This window comes from Silene latifolia, chromosome 9 (assembly GCF_048544455.1).
Source record: "Silene latifolia isolate original U9 population chromosome 9, ASM4854445v1, whole genome shotgun sequence".
In the NCBI taxonomy this organism is placed as follows: Eukaryota; Viridiplantae; Streptophyta; class Magnoliopsida; order Caryophyllales; family Caryophyllaceae; genus Silene; species Silene latifolia.
In genome coordinates, this window is record NC_133534.1 from 171,572,591 (window position 1) to 171,594,033 (window position 21,443).

The 21,443-nt window shown below is 38.3% G+C and overlaps 1 long non-coding RNA gene across 1 annotated transcript; it reads right to left on the bottom strand.

Moving 5' to 3' along the window:
• Positions 1 to 11,023: 11,023 nt before the first annotated feature.
• On the bottom strand, positions 11,024 to 12,871 carry LOC141600213 (uncharacterized). The gene is made up of 2 exons (XR_012524257.1): positions 12,570 to 12,871; positions 11,024 to 11,959 (listed from the first exon to the last, which is right to left on the bottom strand). It is a non-coding gene; the product is annotated as an uncharacterized LOC141600213 (long non-coding RNA).
• Between the last annotated feature and the right edge of the window lie 8,572 nt (positions 12,872 to 21,443).

A 21,443-nucleotide genomic window follows, 5' to 3' on the forward strand; every position in this document is an offset into this window, starting at 1 on the left:
ACGCCCACTGGGGCTACTCCTTTCTATTTAACTTACGGCATGGAAGCCGTAAACCAATCGAGCTAGAAATACCATCCCTGCGCATCCTACTAGAGAGTCAAATCCCAGAGGCCGATTGGAAGAGGGATAGATACGAAGAACTCATCCTCCTGGATGAACGTAGGCTTCGTGCCTTACATAATGTCCAAACATATCAAGCACGTATCAAACGAGCTTTCAACAAAAGGGTTAGGCCAAGAAACATCAAAGAAGGAGATTTAGTTCTCAAATCGGTCAGAGCTCTTTTACCTGTCGACCCAAGGGGAAAATTCAAACCTAACTGGGCCGGACCATATCTAGTCAAATCAATACTCCCAGGGGGTGCGGTTAGAATCACAGACCTAGATGGGAATGAGTTCTCAAACCCCACCAATCTCGACCAACTGAAACGATACTATGCCTAGAATAGGGACAAAAACGCGCCTCGCGTAAACCTACGTGTCGCTCCTGTGGCACTAAATAAACGGCCCCTGGCCCATTTGAATGTCACTATGCTCGTGCATCTTGGCAAACTTGTCATCCTCATATCATCAAACAAACTAAATTCGCACCTCCCGAGTAAGCAAAGGCTCATGCCTATTTTCCATGTTCATTACAAGCTCTTGCTTCGAACAATTATTCTTTTACATTTACTTGAACTACGCGCAAGGGTTTGATTTCGCTTTCTTAAAGTGAATACGTAGGCAATCCTTCACAGGATTCAACCCACCATTATATTTAAAATGTAAATAGAAGGACATTTGCATTGCATTTGAAATTCGACAAGAATAATTAAGGAAAATCACAACGGTTTCGTAACCACTTAACCTCTTTTATTTCATTCAATTTCTAATAATAATAATACGTTACATAATATAAAAAATAGAATAGGCTAGGATTCTAAAAATCCCTCCCTTTTATTACAACAATAATAATAATAATCAAATAATAAATAAGACTTGGGCTATTCCTCCATCTTTCCTTTGCCCTTGTCGTTCTTGTCATATTTCTTGTCACGACCTCGAGCCGGGCGCTCTTGCACCACTTCAGACCTAATCACCAACGGTCTTTCTCGAGGCCTGACTTTTCCATTCTTGCCAACCACCATCTCTGCGGACAGAGTAGTCTTCGATTTCTTCAAAGGATGAATGACTTGGAACCCGGCTTCTTCTTCTCCTTCGATCGATGCTTCTCCTTCTCTTTCTCTCCCTCGTGCACCTTGTAGTCAACGGGCTCGCGTTTCCTCAGTCTTTCGCGCTCTTCCGAAGTTGAAGCCTTCCTCCACATCAGATAAGAGTCCGACACCCACAAGGCATTGGAGGAGAAGTTCAAGAACCACATGTTTCTTTGGGCCCACTTCATAGCCCACTCTCTTCGGCTCTCTGTAGTAAGCGCCATAGCAGATCATGAACGGTGTCAAGCCTAGGGATCATCTGCTTCAACCCGACTTGCCTCAACAATCTCTCAGGAAAGATGCACACCATAAACTCCAATCCAGGAATGCGGACGGACCTAGTAGGATCCAAAGAAGACACTCCAGTGACAGACTTGAGGTGCAACCACGGAACGACCCATCTGATCAGCGGGCCATCATCATTCTTCAGCTTGTTCTTCCAATAATCGCAGACCCGGGTGAAGTCCACCATGTACAGCCGTGTCCTCATCGAAATCATACGGGCATGATAGGAAAGTGCATGAACTGGGGGCTCGAGCAATCGGAGCCGTTCCATGAGCCAAACCTACCAAAAACAGGTATCAGACACCCACAAGAAAAAAAAAGAAAACAAAACAAAAAAAAAAAAAACGAAAAGAAAAAAAGAGAAAAAAAAGAAGGGTGTCTTTTTACCTGTAGGATCACGGGACTCCCCAAAAATGGAAGATCGCGGTTGGATTTCCTATTATCCAAGCCCAAGATGATCTCCCCCAAACATAGACAAGCTGGGCTCCTGCGCAGCTCCATTTGCTCAATAAGACCCAATAGACGAGGATCACCTCTCAAATCTTCGTCAACATGTCCCTGAAAGACATAAACATGAAGCAAACAGAAGCCAAATGCTCTCCTCCTAGCAACATAAGAGACAGTAGGGTCGGCCCTGTTGATAAATCGATCTATAAAGTCTAGCATCCTCACGCCCTTTGGAGTAACAAGGCGATCTACCTCAAGTCTAGTAAGTCCAAGCAAATCTCTAAACTTGCCCTTATACCCCGAGCGGTAGAAGGGATGGCGGAGTAAATATTCGGGGTCCCACCCGCCAATAGCAAAGAATCTCCTCCGAGGAAAAGGACAAATGTCACCTTCTGGGAACGCAAAAACATGGTAATTCGGGTCCCAATAATCAAGGCAAGCGTCCAAGAACGGTTTTACAACCTTAATGAGTTTCAAACTCAGCAAAGATCCAAGGTTATAAGCACCCATGTCATGTTTCTCAATGTTCGAAAACTCATTAGTCCATTCCTTCAAGCGAATCTCTAAAGTATTCATGATGATAATTTTCTCTTGAAAAGTTATTAAGAGTTTTTATGTGTAAATCGACGAAGAGGAGACGGAAGAATTATATGATTTAAAGCTTCGTCGACGCCTCTATTTATACTATTTGTTGTTTCAAAAATCCGTCGAACCGACACTTGGGAACAGGCGCGGCACTGCTTTGCGCCTCTTCAAAGGGACGCACTCATGCTGCGCGCTCTTTCCCCACCTTATCTCTCTGATTTCCGCGTTTGGATCTTTCCTAATTCTATAAGCGAATAATTTCCTATTCCTACGGGATTTTATTTTGGTAAATCCGAGTAATTTACCATGCTTCAGGTTTCCTTGATCCGCAAGCGCGCATTTCGAGGCGATATCGACATTTTCCGCCATTTTTCTCACACTTTTATATTTATTTTTTTTTTCATTTTAATTCTTTTTTTAGTCATTTCATTTTCTTAATATTTTTTAATTCTAATTTCTAACTTATAGATTTCTTTTTTCTTTTTTTTTTCGGGGGTAACCCTCCCTACCGTCCGGTCATTTCCGACAAAATTTTTGCATTTTCACATCCCTTCGAGTCTCATTTTGCACAAATTAAAGGCCTTATGTGTATATAAAAATGTATGTTTTACGTGATTTGTCTATGTAAATTTCGGCAGCATGACGGTGTAAACCGTTGTCTACCAAACCTGTTCAAAGGCTAACCTGCAGGTACAAATAACGCAACATCAACAAAAGGCACTCAGGCCGTCAAAGAGGCAAATATACAAGCAAACTGGGGGCTTCGCCCCAAACAAGTCCAAATGTAAACTGGGGGCTTGCGCCCCAAACAAATCCAAAAAAGATGTTCAAAATCAAAACCAAGCAGACTACTGCTGGGCACCCTCCAACTCGGCAACCCTCGCCATAAGAGCGGCGATCTCGGCATCCCGAAACTCGAGCTCCCTAGACAAACGAGCCGTCTCCTCCCGAGACTGGGTCAACTCTCGCTCCAGCTCACGATCGGCCTGTGGACAACAAGAAATTGGCTCATGTCAATCAATTCAAACAAAACTGGAAAACCAAAGATCAATGAAAAATGAATGAGGTTCATACCTGACGACCTCGACCGCCGACGAGTGCCTCGATGGCTGTAGCTCGTAGCCGGTTGGCTACCCTCCAGAGTGCCACAAACCGAGATGGCGCGACCTGCATTTCAAAAGAATTGTCGATGAACCGAACAAGTTCAATCAAATGTGTTCTTACACGAAAAATCGTAAAGATAAGAACTCACCCTCCGAATCGATCTTTGCCCGTCATCTAGGCCAGCGTCCGTCACAGCCACGTCAAAGTCACGCAGCTCGGAGATCGTCGTCCTCCCAGTAGCGTCAGTGTACTCAAGGGTGTCGGGGTACTCTGGGGGCTCGATGCCCGCCGCCTCAACCTCCTGCAGAGACGAATGGCTCTCGTTAATCGATGATCTTTCGTCGCAATTCTCGAAAATCAAAATCCAACAAGAAACAAAAGACACTCACCACTACCGGCCAATACGCCAACCTCCCGTAAAGGAACGCCGAGTAATCCTCGTCAGGGAGAAGAAGGTCGTCGCCACTGGCACCAGCCAAGTCCGCCTCCCTCTCAGCCTCAGAAGGCTCCCTAAACATCGTCCTAGGAGGATCGACGGGAACCGTCAACGCACCCCGAAAGCACTGACGAGCTAACCGCTCGCCCAGATACCACACAGGACCCATCGACGTCCACAACAACAGCCGACTCGAGCTCCTAGGTCGAAGGACCTCAGCGACAAAAGGAGGCGCTCCAGCGTACTCCGCCCAAGGTCTGGGCACCCACTGCGATAATATGAAGGCAAAAGTCATTCCTATGATCAATTCAAAACAAAGTATGAGAAGAATAAATGCCTACAAATAGGATACTCACGCTGCTCGGCTGAAGAGCGTTCACATCTCGCCGGTAGACATTGTGAGAAGAGCGCTTGCTCTTCGTCCGGCACATGACCCAGTCCCTCACCACGGGGTAGGCCCTCTCCAGCGGCTCCGTCCTCTTGGGCGCGAGGCCCGGAAAGTAAGAGTACACCCACGCCTGCAAAGCATAAATATCAATAACGATCTTTTGTGATCCAACGAAGGAAAGAATTTACTTTGGTCTAAAGGAAGGTTCATACCTCCAACAGTAGCCCAGGTCCGACGGCGCCAGGAGAAGTCCCCTTCTCCATCAACTCCGGACGAACCATGGCCCTCATAAAGCGGATGAGGACCGCAAAACCAAGAAATGACCCAGTCCCAACGCCCTAGGGAACTCAAGTCAGAAAGAAAGGGGAGAAGCTTCGTCGACAGCCTCTCACCCTTGTCTCCGAGGTAAATCGAAGACAAGAACCACCAAAGCCAAAGACGAGCCCTCTGCTCAGCTGTACAAGGAGGAGGAGCAGTCTCCCTCCCATCAATCACCACCGATCTGCCGGGTCTTCCCCGCAAAGTAATCTCGAACATAGGTACTGGGGTACCAAGCCCGACACCGCAACACCCTTCGGCGACGAGTTCCACCGATCAACCTCCTCGCCTCGGCCGAATCCGCCCTCATGCCACCTCCCGCCACACCATCTCCTCGATCCCCGCACGGACACTGAAATCATGCCGTAATCCTCCAAGGTGACTCCCACCTCGCCAAAAGGCAGGTGAAACGTGGAAGTCGTATCCCAAAATCGATCCAAGAAAGCACGAACCAGGCTAAGGTTGGCCCGCAACTTCCTCTTCACGATATCCCTCCGGACTGAACCCCGAGGACCGAACGCTCCACGCTCGATCATGGCTCTCTCCTCTGCCGACAGCCGCTCGTAGTGCTCCATCGCCGTCGTGTACCCCGAGAACGACCGGATGTTCCCAGCCTCCTATTATGATTCAAAATAAAGCTATCTTTAGTTTTGAGTAAATTTGTAAGTAGATTAAAAGAAGAAAGGGGTAGGTAATGAGTTAGGGAATTCCTATTTACCAAACTCTTCACCGTCCTGTAGGACAAGTGACCCTCTGCAGCCCATACAAGGTGCCTACTCTCCCAGGTCTCAGCCCACGCGGGAGCTCCCCTTAGCTGACGACCCCCTCGTCCGAGGTGGGCCCGTCTCGGAATCTCCTCCTCGTCAGCAGCCTCCTCCTCGGGAACCTCGTCTGCAGCAGCCATCATCGCGGCGGTGAAGGCCTGCTCCAAAGCCTCCTCAACAGCAGCAGCGTCTATATCCATGGGAGTCCTCCCAGAAGTAGAAGCATCATCACCTACAGCATTAAAGTGAATTCAGGCCGCGTCACGTGACGACAAGCCTCTATTAAGAAGTTTTCGAGCCTCCAAGGCCCGGGAATTCCTCATTTATGGCCATCCTTGGCCATGTTCTCGCCAACTCAATCACTCATGTGACAAATTGGGTCAAGTCAAGTCCGAGTCAAAGCCTAGTTCCGGGTTCAAGTCGAAAATTCGGAAGCATTTCGCTACAATGGCGGTTATGCCCTAGAAGAGTGTCCTGCAAAAGTTGTCACAAACCAAAATTCCAAGATGACAGGAAGTTTACCCATCACCCAAGGGTCCCAAATATCAAATTTCATCACAAATGGGCAATCCTAAGGCCATTTTCGAAGCAATTAGCGGTTTAGCTGTGAAACCGTCTCAAAATTCGCTCAAGGGCTCAAAACTCGATGAAAATTCAAAGCAAATACATGGTTATGTTCCTAACATTACCTATTATCCATTCCTAGCATCAATTTGGCAAGACAAATCCATTTGGGGGAAAAGCCCCAAATTTTCGATCAAATGGGTCGAAAACCCTAATTATCATGGCTCAAAAAATTCGACAAATATGGATGATTAATGCAAGATTAAAACGCATACCTCGATTAGTCATATTTCAAGCAAGCTTTTGAATCCAACCTTGACGGAAATGGTGGAGATTTGAGAGAGAAATTGAAGAAAATAAGTTTCAAAAATAATGAACATAAACCTTTCGATTTCGCGTTTTTACGCAGACCGCCAAATTGGGGAACAGATGCGGCCCAGTCTTGCGCCTCTTCCAAGAGACGCAGCTCTTGCTGCGCCTCTTCCTTTTGTTCCCTCCATACGAATTTTCAAAAGTTCGTTATGAGTTCGTTATTTGTGGGCCCATCTTTGGTGCGCCTCTTCCTCGATGCTATTTTGTCATTTTGGTCCGTTTCGACGATTTTCTTTCGTTCCGCCCATGTTTATCCCAAATAGCGCGATATTTTGCGATTGTCCAAACCTATTTTACCTCACAGCAGCAAGATTTTTGTGATATTGCTCAATTTATTTTATCCAAATAGCGGTGGTATTTTGCGATCTTGCTCACTTGAAGTTTCTCCCATGACGATCAAGATGTTCCTAGTCGTCAAAATAATCACCCAACGAGAGTTTGCTTGAGGACAGAGACAAGCGATTCCCCCAAAGTCATCAAGTATATTCCCCAACGGAGTTTGCTTGAGACCAACGCAAGCAAATTCACCTCTAAATTTCGCCGAGTTCGCTTGAGACCGACGCAAGCGAGACTTCCCAGCTTTCTACCGACGTCCTGCTATTTTTAATATCTCTTGTTCCCCGCAGAGTTCGACCAAAGTTCCCTGTGATCCCTAATGCCTTCGGACACCAAGTTATCTTCGGACCAAAGATTTTTTTTTTTTTTTTTAAGCGTCTTCGGTCCCCGCTTCACCCGGGGTATCTCGGTATGATCTCTTCTTATGGCTGGCGAGCTTCCTTACGTAGTCTAATGGACTTTAAACGACCCTCCCGATAGTCGACGACTCTAAAATGTTCCCGACGATAGGTCCTTGGTTCGAGACCCCTTGAGCGCCTCGCGTCGCCATAGTCGTCAGGTTGTAATCTTCGATTGACCTGATGGCTATACTTTGACTTTCGCCTTGTCCAAGCCTCAGTCAAAGTGGGGGCTCTGTAGACACCTCGTTTCTGCACCCCTCGCAAACCACCCGGTGATGATTGGGCCGCATGTTTGGTTCGCGGAACGATTTGTGACAATTCGTAAGATTATCGTCAAGTGATTGCTCAAATATTAATGTCAACCTCTTAGTTGTCATCTACGTCCCGATACGGTCGTTTTGATAATTAGAGTGCATTCGAGTCCGGGTCAGAAACCGTCTCCATTTTCTGATAGCTGTTAAATCCCGAGTCAGAATGTTCTGGAATGTTCCGGATAATTCTATTCCATATTTCTCAAATTTTATCTTTTGGCAAATAATATCCCGCAATATTCAAAAGATAATCGAATCAAATCCGTCCTACCATAACTTAAACACGGAAATCTTTCTTAAACAGGAGGAAACCTCCTGGGAACAGACGCAGCAGGTGCTGCGCCTCTTCCAAGAGACGCAGTGGCTGCTGCGCCTCTTCCCAGGCCCTTCTTTGCATGATTTACGTATCTTTTTCATATCTTTCCGAGATTCACTTCCAAAGAGTCTCCGAAACCCTAAACCTCCGCGTGATTAGTATAAATAGGAGCCTTCGTTCCTCATATTTCTCACGCGAGTGTCCGCCCTTCTCTTCTCCCTTTGCATTCTAGACTTCGTTCTTACTAATTGGCGCCTACGTGCTTGAACCTTCGACCACGTAAGCTCGGATCTTTCCGGGTACCAGCCTCTCCGTTGCATGACCGACCAATTTGACCACTACACTCAATCAATCTAATTAATCAATTTGTTAAATCGTTTTCCTCTTTCGAGGGCATTCTTTCCTTGCATTCGCGTCGAGCATCACTAATCGATTTTCTTAGTTCATCTCGTTCCGTCAACATGTAAGTCTGAGGGTGTAATAATTCTCTTTGTTTATTGTTATTTATTTTATTGTAATCATCATTGTAAGATTCACGTCGAAAGTACCTCATCAAAACCGATTTCTAAAACCGTCTTTAAAACCTTTTTTGCGGATTTCCGGTGAGATGATTGAGAAAAGACGCAGAATCGCTGCGCCTCTTCGAAGGAGCGCGGCACCTGCTGCGCCTCTTTGTGAGGCTGCCGCAGTTCCTGTTTCTTTTCTTCTTCCTCGTCCTCTGTAATTCGTCTTTTGTTTTATTTCTTTTGTTTGTTCTTTAATTCGTTCGTATAATTGTCGACATTAATATTTCATATGTATTATAATTTATCATCATTAACATGTTTAATTCATCATTATTCCGACTTAAATCCTAAATAATCAATATTTACGGGTTTTCGTCATTAATATTCAAACCCGAATTTTAGAAGTTCAATCTGTTCATATTGGGTTTCTGAGATTCGTCATTGATATATTTGCATCCATGTTCGTCATCATTCGTCATGTTTAGTCTAATTAATTGTTTAGTTTGTTCCATTCACCGATGTCACTAATTAATTATTCATTAACATCGACCCTTCACATAATTAATCCGTTTAATTCCGTCTCATCCATGTTTTATTGTTTTTATGACCCATTCATATGTAAATAATCCATTAAACCACTTTCATCCGAGCAAATAATTTAATTAACCATTAAAATCACCAATTAACATTAACGGTTTGCAGTTCCGGCTTCACAGCCAGAACTCACCCTTGGAACAGACGCAAAGAATCGCTGCGCCTCTTTCCAAAGGGCGCGAGCCTCGCCGCGCTGTTCCAGGTGATTTACGTCCCGAACTCCTTTACGCCTTGACGTAGTTTAGTTAGTTTACGTATTAATTCAACTAATATTCGTAATATCACTTCTGTCCTGTTCGTGATTTATTTCTTTTGTTTCTTTTATTTCTTTTATTCCTTTTTCTCAAACCATCCGTTTTAAAGGTATTTTCGACGTAAATCGCCTAATCCAATGTAATTAATGTAATTTTCATTATTGTATTTTATAATTATTTCTTTCATTGTTTGTATGTTTTCACATGTAATTAACATTAAATCCAACTTCGACCCAATTGCATGATAAACTAATTGTCAACCGACTTAGTCAATTCTTCACATGTTAGGATTAATCTATGGATGTTGCATTGCATGCATATAGCCGACGATATATCAAGTACGAATAAACTCCCTAATCATTAGTAGAGGCCGCTATCGAGGCGGGCGGGATTAGGTGTTCGATCAAAAGAGCTTCCTAATACGTACCCTCACCCCTTACTCCAGATCTCCGTGAGCACCCGTGTTCATTGGCATCCGCGAGAGTCATTCTAGACATAGAATGCTAAGGGTAACGATTGCTTAGTGTTCATGTCACTACTTTGTGTCTTGACATGACACGAGGTATTCGAACGGTTCCAATTTCCCATAAAAATTGGTGGCGACTCCATACAAAATGCAAACGCTTGTCCCTCGTTTCTCAACCAAGCGCCCCCGTGGGCGGCCCGCTGTCCACAGCATCACGTAATTCAATTGGAGTACAACCAAAGGCTTCAAGGAAAATGACAACATCCCTAAACAATAATTAATATCCAATCTCTCCAAGGATGGCAATTCTCCAACTTCATTCGTATTTTCAGATAGAAAATACTCCATATTACAACAATTGTATATCTGTAAGTTCTTTAGTTTCAGAGCTGTGAAGGATCCTGAACAAAATGTTTCAATTTTACAACACACCTTCAATTCCATACTTTCAAGTAATACAAAGTGTAATCCAGTGTTTGGTTTGGAGGCAAACTTGCTGATTTTCAATCAGTAGGATAATGATAATATGAAATGTGTATCTAGCCATCTAAAGAAGTGTATCTAGTATGTCAGAGATGTGTATCTAGCAAGGTAAATGAGTGAATCTAGTTTGCTAGAAATATGTATCTAGTAAGCTAAAAGAGTGTATCTAGCCATCTAAAGGAGTGTATCTAGAATGCTAGAGATCTGTATCTAGCAAGGTAAGAAGTGTATCTAGCAACTTAATATGATTTAACGAGGGGGTCACGTATCCTAAATTTGGGAAAGGGTCTAAGGATGAATAAGGCGGCTCCGCCGACCCTAAACTCTTTCCCTTATTATCGGAACAAGAGTAGAAACAAAAACTAAGCCCTAAAGAGATAGGGCGAACCCTTTCCGAGGGGGAATGAGATCGATCAAAGGAGGGAGACGGGTATCCTTAAGTAGAGGTGTGTATTTAGCAATTTAAAGGAGTGTAGCTAGCTAGTAAGAGATATATGTATCTAACTACTTAAAGGAATGTATCTAGCTAGCTAAAGATATATATCTAGAAATTTAAAGAAATGTATCTAGCTAGTTACAGATATATGTATATAGCAACTTAAATGAATGTATCTAACTAGCTAAATATATGTATTTAGAAATTTTAAGAAATGTATCTAGCTAGGTAGAGATATATATATCTATCAACTTAAAGGAATATATCTAGCTAGCTAAAAATATGTATCTAGAAATTTAAAGAAATGTATCTAACTAGCTAGAAACATGTATCTAGCAACTTAAACGAGTGCATCTAGCATGTTAAAGTTTGTATTTAGCAACTTAATGGGATCAAACGAGAAGGACGAAACCCTTTTAGATACATTGTTTTGTACGTTGATACTTCGTACTAAATAACCTCTAACATGATAATTTTATGTAACATTAATGAGTTTCACGTACATGAAACAAGACACTGGTGGGGGATACATTACAAAAATATAGTAGATATACTTCTTAGATATTTCAATTTTAGCTACCAGCGCGCTGCCGTAGGTCTGCACTTATCACTACACGCTGCACACAACCACCGCCATAGCCACCTCATCACCACCTCGAATGCCGACAATCAGGTGACACAAAGCCAATCACCAACATCAAGCACTCACTTTCACCAGTGAAACCCAAATTGACCCATCATCATTCTCGTTTCCCCTTGCCTTCAACACATTTCCCCGACTCCGCCGCAACCTCTCACTACAGTGATCACCATAACGACCACCTATCACCGTCGCCTTCGATTCACGATCTCATCTCACTGACGAGCAAACCACCGGACCTTCTGCCATTTCTCTTTGCAGGTGCTCCCTTCTCTTCCTCGACACTCCCCCGACAATCATCTTCACGCGCCACCGTGGGGATTGATCCGACTTGACTCAGTTTGTCAAAATTCAGATATTGTTTGACAATGACAGCATCATCAGCTTTATCCATAAGACTCAAAAACATATGCGACCAAGTAGTGGAAACAAGACATTGGACAGACATATCCAGAGATAAGAGACTGTCTTCGGGAGTTAAAGTCTGTGAATCACCAAAGGCTTGACAATAGAGTTCATACGAATTGCCATCTACATCATAATATCATATAGAGTAATAGTACCATAAATCTGAAACACATCACGCTGCTGAAAATACTTGGGAGTTGCGGCAGACTCCCACAGAAAATAGCTCACAAGCAGGTGCAGCAACGGTTTGAGGGAGGTGGGACCCAGGCGTGTTCAGATAAGTCAACCATACCTCAATTTCCATTGGAATTTCTTTGAAGCCGCACACATCATCATCCCCAGCCATAATAATCCTATCATCAACAGCAAAATCGTAGATTTGACAATTAACAACAAGGTAAAAACACTGAAATAGAAGCAAATGAAGATGGTAATTTAATGCAAAGGAACATTAAATAAACAAATACAAGTAAGGGATAACCAATACAATCGTGAATCACAATAATCAAACTCTAAATTCAACTAATTTAATCGACGAATCACAATAATCAAACCTTAAATTAAAGTGAATCACACAGTAAATATCATCAAATACTTGGAAATTCATTCATCATTACGAAGTTACCCCCAATAATTAAACCCTAAATTCAACTACTTTAATCGACGAATAAAAAAATTACAAAGAGACAAAAGAAATTGAATTGAAACCTTAAATTAGAATCAGCAGAGCTAAAAATTAAGCAGATTTCAATCAAAAATCAACTAACACGGTAAATAGAAAATACCATCAAATATTTGGAAATGAGACAATATCGTCTTTTTAGAACAAATATGATCACAAAATCTCGCACACCGATACTTTCAAAAACTTAAAAAGCACGATTAAATTAGAGTTTTAACATTTAGGAATAATTGAATTGAAAATAAAAAAAAAATTCCAAAGAAAATCAGGAGAAAACTTACCACAATAATTTGCTATTAGGTAATGATTTTGTGAACCAAATTGGGAATTTGATGAGAGAGTTGGCGGGAACGAAAATTTGATGAGAGAAACAAATTAAAAAAACTAAAAGCTCTGCGAAGTTGCCCGGAAGTGACTCATCGGAGAAGGGATGTGGTGGTCGGAGCACCGGCGGCCTAGCCGGCGTCGGAGCATTGGTGTGGTGATCGGTGAAGGTTGGGGCAAAGTTGATAGGAAGAGGAAAGGTTAAGGGGTGAAGATTATGGGTAATCGGAAATGTCAGTGACTTAGGTCCTTTTTTTGATGAAATTATCAAATCAATCGAATCAACTTAATGGAATGAACCGAATCAACTTAATAAGAATTTAATCGAATCGAATCAATCGAATCGATCTCAATCGAATCGAATCCGGAATAATAATAATAATAATAATAATAATAATAATAATAATAATAATAATAATAATAATAATAATAATAATAATAATAATAATAATAATAATAATAATAATAATAATAATAATAATAATAATAATAATAATAATAATAATAATAATAATAATAATAATAATAATAATAATAATAATAATAATAATAATAATAATAATAATAATAATACTAATACTAATAATAATAATATATGTAATATAATAATTTATTAATATAATAATAATAAATATGTTATTAATAATATTAATATAAATGAATATATTAATAAAATAATAAATATAATATAACAACAACAACAATAATAATAATAATAATAATAATAATAATAATAATAATAATAATAGTAATAATAATAATAATAATAATAACTATAATAGTAATATAATAAATATTAAAAATAAATTTTAATATAATAATAACAATAGTAAATAAATTGATATAATAATAATGATAACAATAAGAATATAAAATAAGAATAATATTATTAATGTTGAAATAAACTAATCTGAATCGATCTCGAATCGAATCGAGCCGAATCAACTTAATAAAGTTTGAATCGAATCGAGCCAATCAACTTAATAAAGAAAGTCAATCAATCAATCGAATCAATCAACTTATTAGAACTGAAATTAAGTCCAAAAGAACAGGGCCTTAGTCTCAATATGTGTGGCCTCTATTTTGTTTTATTTGTCTTTTTTTTAAATAGTTCGCACAGTTCTCATCGAACTTATATATATATATATATATATATATATATATATATATATATATATATATATATATATATATATATAGAGAGAGAGAGAGAGAGAGAGAGAGAAGAGTTCTAATAAGTCCCTTACAGTCCCTAAGTCCTTATAAGGACCATAGGATTGAGGGAATAAAAGGTTGAGATTAGATCTCAATGGATGACCAAAAATTCATCTCCTCTAATTAGCTCCTCATTGCAATTAAGTTCCTCACTAATCCATTCTTCACTCATTATCAATAACTCCTTCCTCACTAAACATTCATCCCTCATTATCACAAACTCCTCCTATCTCTCTACATTTTCTCTCATTTTTCTCTCAATAAACAAAATCAAAACAAAAACAAATATGAGGAAAAAAAAAACTCCTCTCAGTCGTCGGCCACCACCTGACCCACCGGCAACCATCACCCCATCACTACCTTCTTCCCAGTTGCCGACCACCACCATATCCCGACACCATCATTCCCACCACACGCCTTCACCGACAACATCCTCACCACCCTCAGCCGGCAGCCACGACTCACCCGACAGCAGATCTACTCCCTCTTCCTCTAACCACGATTCCCTTTCTCCCTCCCGACAGCCACGACTCCCTTTCTCCCTCCCTGCTGCCGCCTGCCGCGCACACCACACCACATCCCGACACCACCGCAACAACCTTCACTCACGACTTCACCTTTCTCCACCACCGACATCAACAACCAAAAGCAATTTCGTTCAATTTTTTTTTTGTTTTTCAGATTTCCCCTCTTCCTCTTCCTTTCTCCTTTTTCTCGAAAAAAAAAATTTTCAGATTTGATTTTTATTGTTTAAAATTTCGTTTAGTTTTTGTTTTTTTAGATTTCAGGTTTGCTTTACGATTTTAGTTGTGTTGTTTATTTACTTGGTATGTTTGTTATTTATTTATATTTTTGTGTGTTGTTATTTACTTAGTATGTTGTTATTTATTTAGGTCTAGTTTTTATATTTTTATATTTTTAGATTTGTTTTAATTTGTTCATATTTTTTTTAATATTTATTGGTTTTAGATTTGTTGATTTTAATTTTTCAGATTTATTTGATTTTTATAAAAGTTACACTATTTACGTTTAAAGTTATACCCTTAAAACATTAAAGTTATACTATTTACGACTAAAGTTAAAACCTTTAAAACATTAAAGTTATACTATTTACGACTAAAGTTATACCCTTAAAACATTAAAGTTATACTATTTACGTTAAAGTTATACTATTTATGACTAAAGTTATATCCTTCAAAAATTAAAGTTATACTATTTGGTTGTTATTGTTATTTGGTTTTATTTTTTATTTTTTCAGATTTACTATTTTTTTTGGTTTTTTTTATTTGTTATTTATTTTTTCAGATTTGCTTTTCGATTTTAGTGTATTGTTTATTTACTTATTATGTTTGTTATTTACTTATTTTGTTGTGTGTTGTTATTTACTTATTTTATATTTTTTTATTTCAAATATGTCTTATATTACATTTTAATATTTAGATAATGACTTTTTTTTTTCAGATCTAGTATTGTTGGTTTAAAGTTAGTATTGGCGGTTTTTAGGATTTCGGTTATATATTGGACTAAAGTTATACGATTTTGGACTAAAGTTATACGATTTTGGCCTAAAGTTATGCGATTTTATACTAAAGTTACACAATTTTGGACTAAAAGTTACACTCGTAAAATAAAATTGGACTAAAGTTACATAAAATTATATAAATTCCAACTAATTTATCGAAAATGACTAAAAGTTATACAAAAATAGACTAAAATTATACAAATATGGACTAAAGTTATACAAATAAGGACTAAACTTATACAAAAATGGACTAAAGTTATACAAAAATGGACTAAAGTTATACAAAAATGGACTAAAGTTATACAAATAAGGACTAAAGTTATACAAAAATGGACTAAAGTTTTACAAAAATTGACTAAAGTTATACAAATATGGACTAAAGTTATACAAATATGGACTAAATTTATACAAACAGTACTTATATAAATTCAAATTTATAGTGTTGGTTTTTATTTGTTATTTTTTGTTGTTATACTTATATTTTTTTTCATTTGTCAACAAAGAGAAATGAGAAAACAAAAGTTATACTTTCATTAAAATTACACACATTCCTACTGGAGTTATACATTCGTTGAGTAGAAGTTACTCATATCGTTACTAGAGTTATACATTCATTGGGTATAAATTCAACACATTCCTAATGTAGTTATACATTCATTGAGTAGAAGTTACACATATCCGCGCTAGAGTTATACATTCATTGAGTTATACTTATATCTTTTGTTGTTATACTTAATATTTCATTTGTCAACAAAGAGCAATGAGAAAACAAAAGTTATACTTTCATTGAAGTTACACACATTTCTACAGGAGTTATACATTTATTGAGTAGAGGTCACTCATATCATTACTAGAGTTATACATTCATTGAGTAGAATTTCAACACATTCCTAATGTAGTTATACACTCATTGGGTAGAAGTTACACATATCCGCGCTAGAGTTATACATTCATTGAGTAGAAATTACACATATCCTTACTGCAGTCCTATTGTAACTTTAGTCCATGACGATGTAACTTTAGTTCATAACGTATAACTTTTGTCCATAACTGTGTAACTTTAGTCATTTTATATCATTTTTATATAAAAATGTGAAATACAAGATTAAAATCAACAAATTATAAGAATTTTTATATAGCTAAGATTAAAACAACAAATTTTATGAAAAATATTTTAGTAGATCTTAGATGAAAAAAAAGTATCTCACAAAAAAAACGAGATTTAAAAACCCAAAATCTTTAAAAATAATGTATAACAAGAAGAGATTTGAAAAGAATAAATAACAACAAAAACCAACAAAAATTAACAAATAAAATAAACCGACCCCAAACAACAAATTTAACACAAAATCTGGAAAAAAAAAGTGACGAAAAAAACTGAGACGCAAAATCTGGAAAAAAAACGAATTTATAAAAGTTAACGGTGGCGGTGGTGGTGGGGGTGGGTGGCGGTGGGGGGTGGGCGGTGGTGTCGGGTGGGGTAGTGGTGGGTGGGTGGTGGTGAATGAAGAAGAGATGAATGAATGATTTATTTGGGTTTTGTATTTTTTTGGGTTTTGATTTTTTGGGTTTTTTAGAGAGGAAGGAGAAGTGAGATGTAGAGAGAGGAGAATAAGTTGTGATAATGAGATGATGAATGATTAGTGAGGTAGGTTAATTGAATTGATGAGCTAATTAGAGAAAAGGTGGAGGGATTAATTTGTAGCCATCCATTGAGATCTAATCCTAGCCTTCCATTCCCTTCATCCAAGGGCCCTTAGAAGGACCTATGGACTTAATATATATAATGGACTTACGTGATCCTATATGTATATATATGTATATGTATATGTATATATATATATATATATATATATATATATATATATATATATATAGAATTGGGATCCGGTGAGAACCACCAACATAATGAGAACCGTGAGAACTCTACTTTACGGATTTATTTTTTAAAAAATAAAGACATATTTGGATTCGGCATAGAATTTTATGGTTAGATAACATATTTCTTGGCCCAAAAAGTATAAACTATAGACGAAAATCGAGGTGAAATACATTTTATTAATTTTTATGCACCTGCTACTCATTTTCATGTGTCTAATTATTTTTATGCACCTAGAACTCGTTTTCCTGCATATAAAGCCTGTTATTTTCATGCACCTAGTATTCATTTTCATGCATGTAACAATTTTCATGCACCTAGTATTCGTTTTCGTGCATTTATAGCCATTTTAGTATACCTAATTGTATTTTTGTACATTAAGTTTATATTTTGTTAATAAAATCAATAAATGTTGTTTAACTATACTAAAAATGTGTTTGAATGAACTAAACTAAGGGTAAATGATCTATCAAAACTTTCGGAACAAGATTTGATGATGATTTAGTAAGGGTTCTCATGGTTCTCATTATGTTAGTGGTTCTCACCGGATCCTGACCCTATATATATATATATATATATATGAGATCTAGTGAGTCCACCAAAATTCCTTGAGTCCATAAGTCCTCTTTAGGGCCATTGAAAAGATGAGATGGAAGGCTGAGATTGAAGGGAAAAAGTAGGGGATAAGGCTAAAATGAGGGGATTGATGCTGATTAATCCCTTTTCCTCTCTACCATCACTAATCAAACCCTAATTTCACTATAAAAGCCTTCTTTTTCCACTCACTTCTCTCTCCTATCACACAAATATCAATCCTCTCCTCTCTCTAAAAACCAAATAAATAAATAAAAAAAACTCAAAAAATATTTCCCTCCTCTCTTCCTCACTCACCCACCTTACACCCAACCGACCACCAGGCACCTACCCCCGACGCATCACAACCGACCTCCTGCCGCCACCGCCACCACGCACCCCACCACCACCATGCACGCCCCCGACACACCACAACCACCCGACAAGCCACCGTCCTTCCTCCTGCCTTCCTCCGACCACAGCCATAGCCACTCCACGACCCACTACTGCCGCCACCAACAACACCCATAGTCACTCTTCACGATACCACCACAGCCAACCCACTACCCGACCACCACAACCCGACCACGACACCATAACTCTCTCCCCGACCACCACCCACCTACCACCACCAACCACCTTACACACACGACTCACCAGCCACCTCACCTCCTCTTTTCTGACCACCATTACACGAGATCCGCCACCCACAACTACAACCAACCCCCACGACAAGAACAACGACCACCGCCCGCAACACCTCCTCCCGCCCCTTCTTTTTTCCAGATTTGAGCCCACCTCCTCACCACTACAACATCATGACCGAGATCAGCCACCCACAACTACAACCATCACCTCCTCCACATGTCACTCATCGCCGCCACTGCTCTCCTCTTCCTTTCCCGTTTCTTTCCTCCCTCCTCCTCTCCGCCGCGACTGGCTATCTTGTCATTTCTCCTTCTTTTTTTTCTCCAGATCTGGAGATTATGCGGGTAGTGGTGGCTGTTTGGTGGTGAACGTGGTAAGGGAAGGGGGTAGCTAGAGTCGTGGGTATGGGATGGATTTGTTTTTTATATTTTGTTTATTTTTTTTTCAGATTGGAGTTTGTTGTTTTTAATTTTTCACAAATCTCGTTTATTTTTCAAATATCGTCTTATAAAGTGTTTTTTCATTTAAATTTATGTTTCAAATCTGGTGTGTTTTTTTTTTTTTTTTTTTTTTTTTTTTTTTTTTTTAACTTGGATCTAATTTTTTTTCTTAGATCTAATAAATATATAGTAGATTTTTGAAAAATAATCACATTGGTATTGTTATTGTTCCAGATTTTCACTTAATCTATTAAAGTTACACTCATATTATTTTACATTTACACTCATATTTTTTACATTTACACTCGTAATCTATTAAAGTTACACTCATATTATTTTACATCTATTAAAGTATAATAAATTGTTCATAGATTTTGTTGATTTACCAAATATGAAGTATATTATGTATTATTTAAGTATATTTTGTTGATCTTATTCGTAGCTCTAATAAATATATAGTAGATTTTTGAAAAAAAATCGTATTATCATGATTTTTATTCTTAGATCTAATAAATATTTATTATACTCATATTTTTTTACATTTATAATCGTATTTCTTTACATTTACACTCATACTTATTTACATTTACACGCATTTTTCAGATTTACACACATATTTTATTAAAGTTACACTCATATTTCTTTACATTTACACTCATATTTCTTTACATTTACACTCATATTACTTTACATTTACACTCGTATCTCTTTACATTTACACTCGTTAGAATTATATAAATTTGCACTCATATTTTTTGTGGATATGTGTTGGTGGTGGAGGACGACGGTGGTGGTGTTTGTTGGTAGTCGGACTAAAGTTTTACTCGTAAAGGACCAAAGTTACACTTGTAAAGGACCAAATTTACACTCAAAGGACCAAAGTTACACTCTTAAACCTTCAAATTTACACTTAAAATACTACATTTACACTCGTAAAATATCTCATTTACATAGAAAATTGCCTAAAAAATCAAATTTACGCTCTTAAAATATTTACATTTACACTCGCAAAACATCAAATTTACACTCGTAAAATGTTAAAATTATATAAATTCAAAATTTTCGTCACAAAAAATCAAATTTACACTCTTGAAGTATTACATTTACACTCGTAAATCATCAAAGTTACACTCGTAAAATGTTAAATTATAGAAATTCAAAATTTCCATCATAAAAAAAATCAAAATTACACCCTTAAAATATTACATTTACACTCGTAAAACATCAAAGTTACACTCGTAAAATGTTAAATTATATAAATTCAAAATTTTCGTCACAAAAAAAAATCAAAATTACACTCTTAAAACATTACATTTACACTCTTGAAATGTTAAAATTGTATAAATTCAATTTTTTGCATACAAAACCGCCATAAAATCTGTCACCAAAAAAATCAAATTTTCCGTCAGAAAAAAAAATCAAAGTTAGACTCATAAAACTCATACAACATTACATTTACACTCATAAAATCTGAAACTCAAAAACTGATTAATTATGGGCTAGAGAGAGAAAGAAAAATTAATTAGTGTATAGAAATTTGATTAGTGATAATTTTTTTTTTGTTATTTTCAGTCTCAACCATCCATCTCAATCCAACCATCCACATTTTTTTCCTTTTCTTTTTAATAGCTCTTAATCAATTTCATCTCAACCATCCATTGAGTCCATCCAATGGCCCTTAGAGGGACTTAGGGACTCAATGAAAGGGGTGGACTCATTAGATCTCCACTATATATATATATATATATATATATATATATATATATATATATATATATATATATATATATATATATATATATATATATATAAATTGAGATCAAATGAGTCCTTTTAGTTTAGATGAGTCCATAAGTCCTCATCTAAGCCTTTAGATCAAAAAAATAAATGGCTAAGATTAGAGCAAAAGTAAAGGCTAAGATATAAAAGACTACAAACCCTAATCTCATCTCACATCTTTCTAATTTCATTTCCTCACCAATCTTACTTATCTCTCTTCCTCCCATCTCTCTCTAACTCCATCGCCGACACCACCACACCTTCCTACCACCGGCAGCCCCCACCACACCTTCCTCCCGACACCTACTCAAATCTCCACCCTGCCCACGACGACAACAACTCACCGCGCTCCCACTACCGCCACGCACATGCCACCATTACTACCCACGCCGCCGCCTTTTCCCCTTCTCCTTTCTCTCTCTTTTGTTTCGAAAATTTCAGATCTACACATAAAAATCTGAGATCTTTCATTTTTTTTCGAAAATTTAATTGAAAATGACGAAAATGGCGACGGGAGGGTGGTGTGGTGGTGGCTTGGTTGTGGCGGGCCATGGGAGTTAGTCTGGTGGCCTATTCTTCTATTTTTTTTTGTTGATGGATGTTGACTTGGTGGTTGTTACGTGGTGGTTGTGTTGCCGTGGTGGCCGTTCAACCGCCTCTCCCCTTTCTCCTTTTTTTTTTCCAGATCTAGTGTTGGTGGGGCTGTGGTGAATGTTGGTGGGGTCGTGGGTGTGGGTGTCGTGGTAGACAGTGCTCGGATGGTCATAGTGTGGTG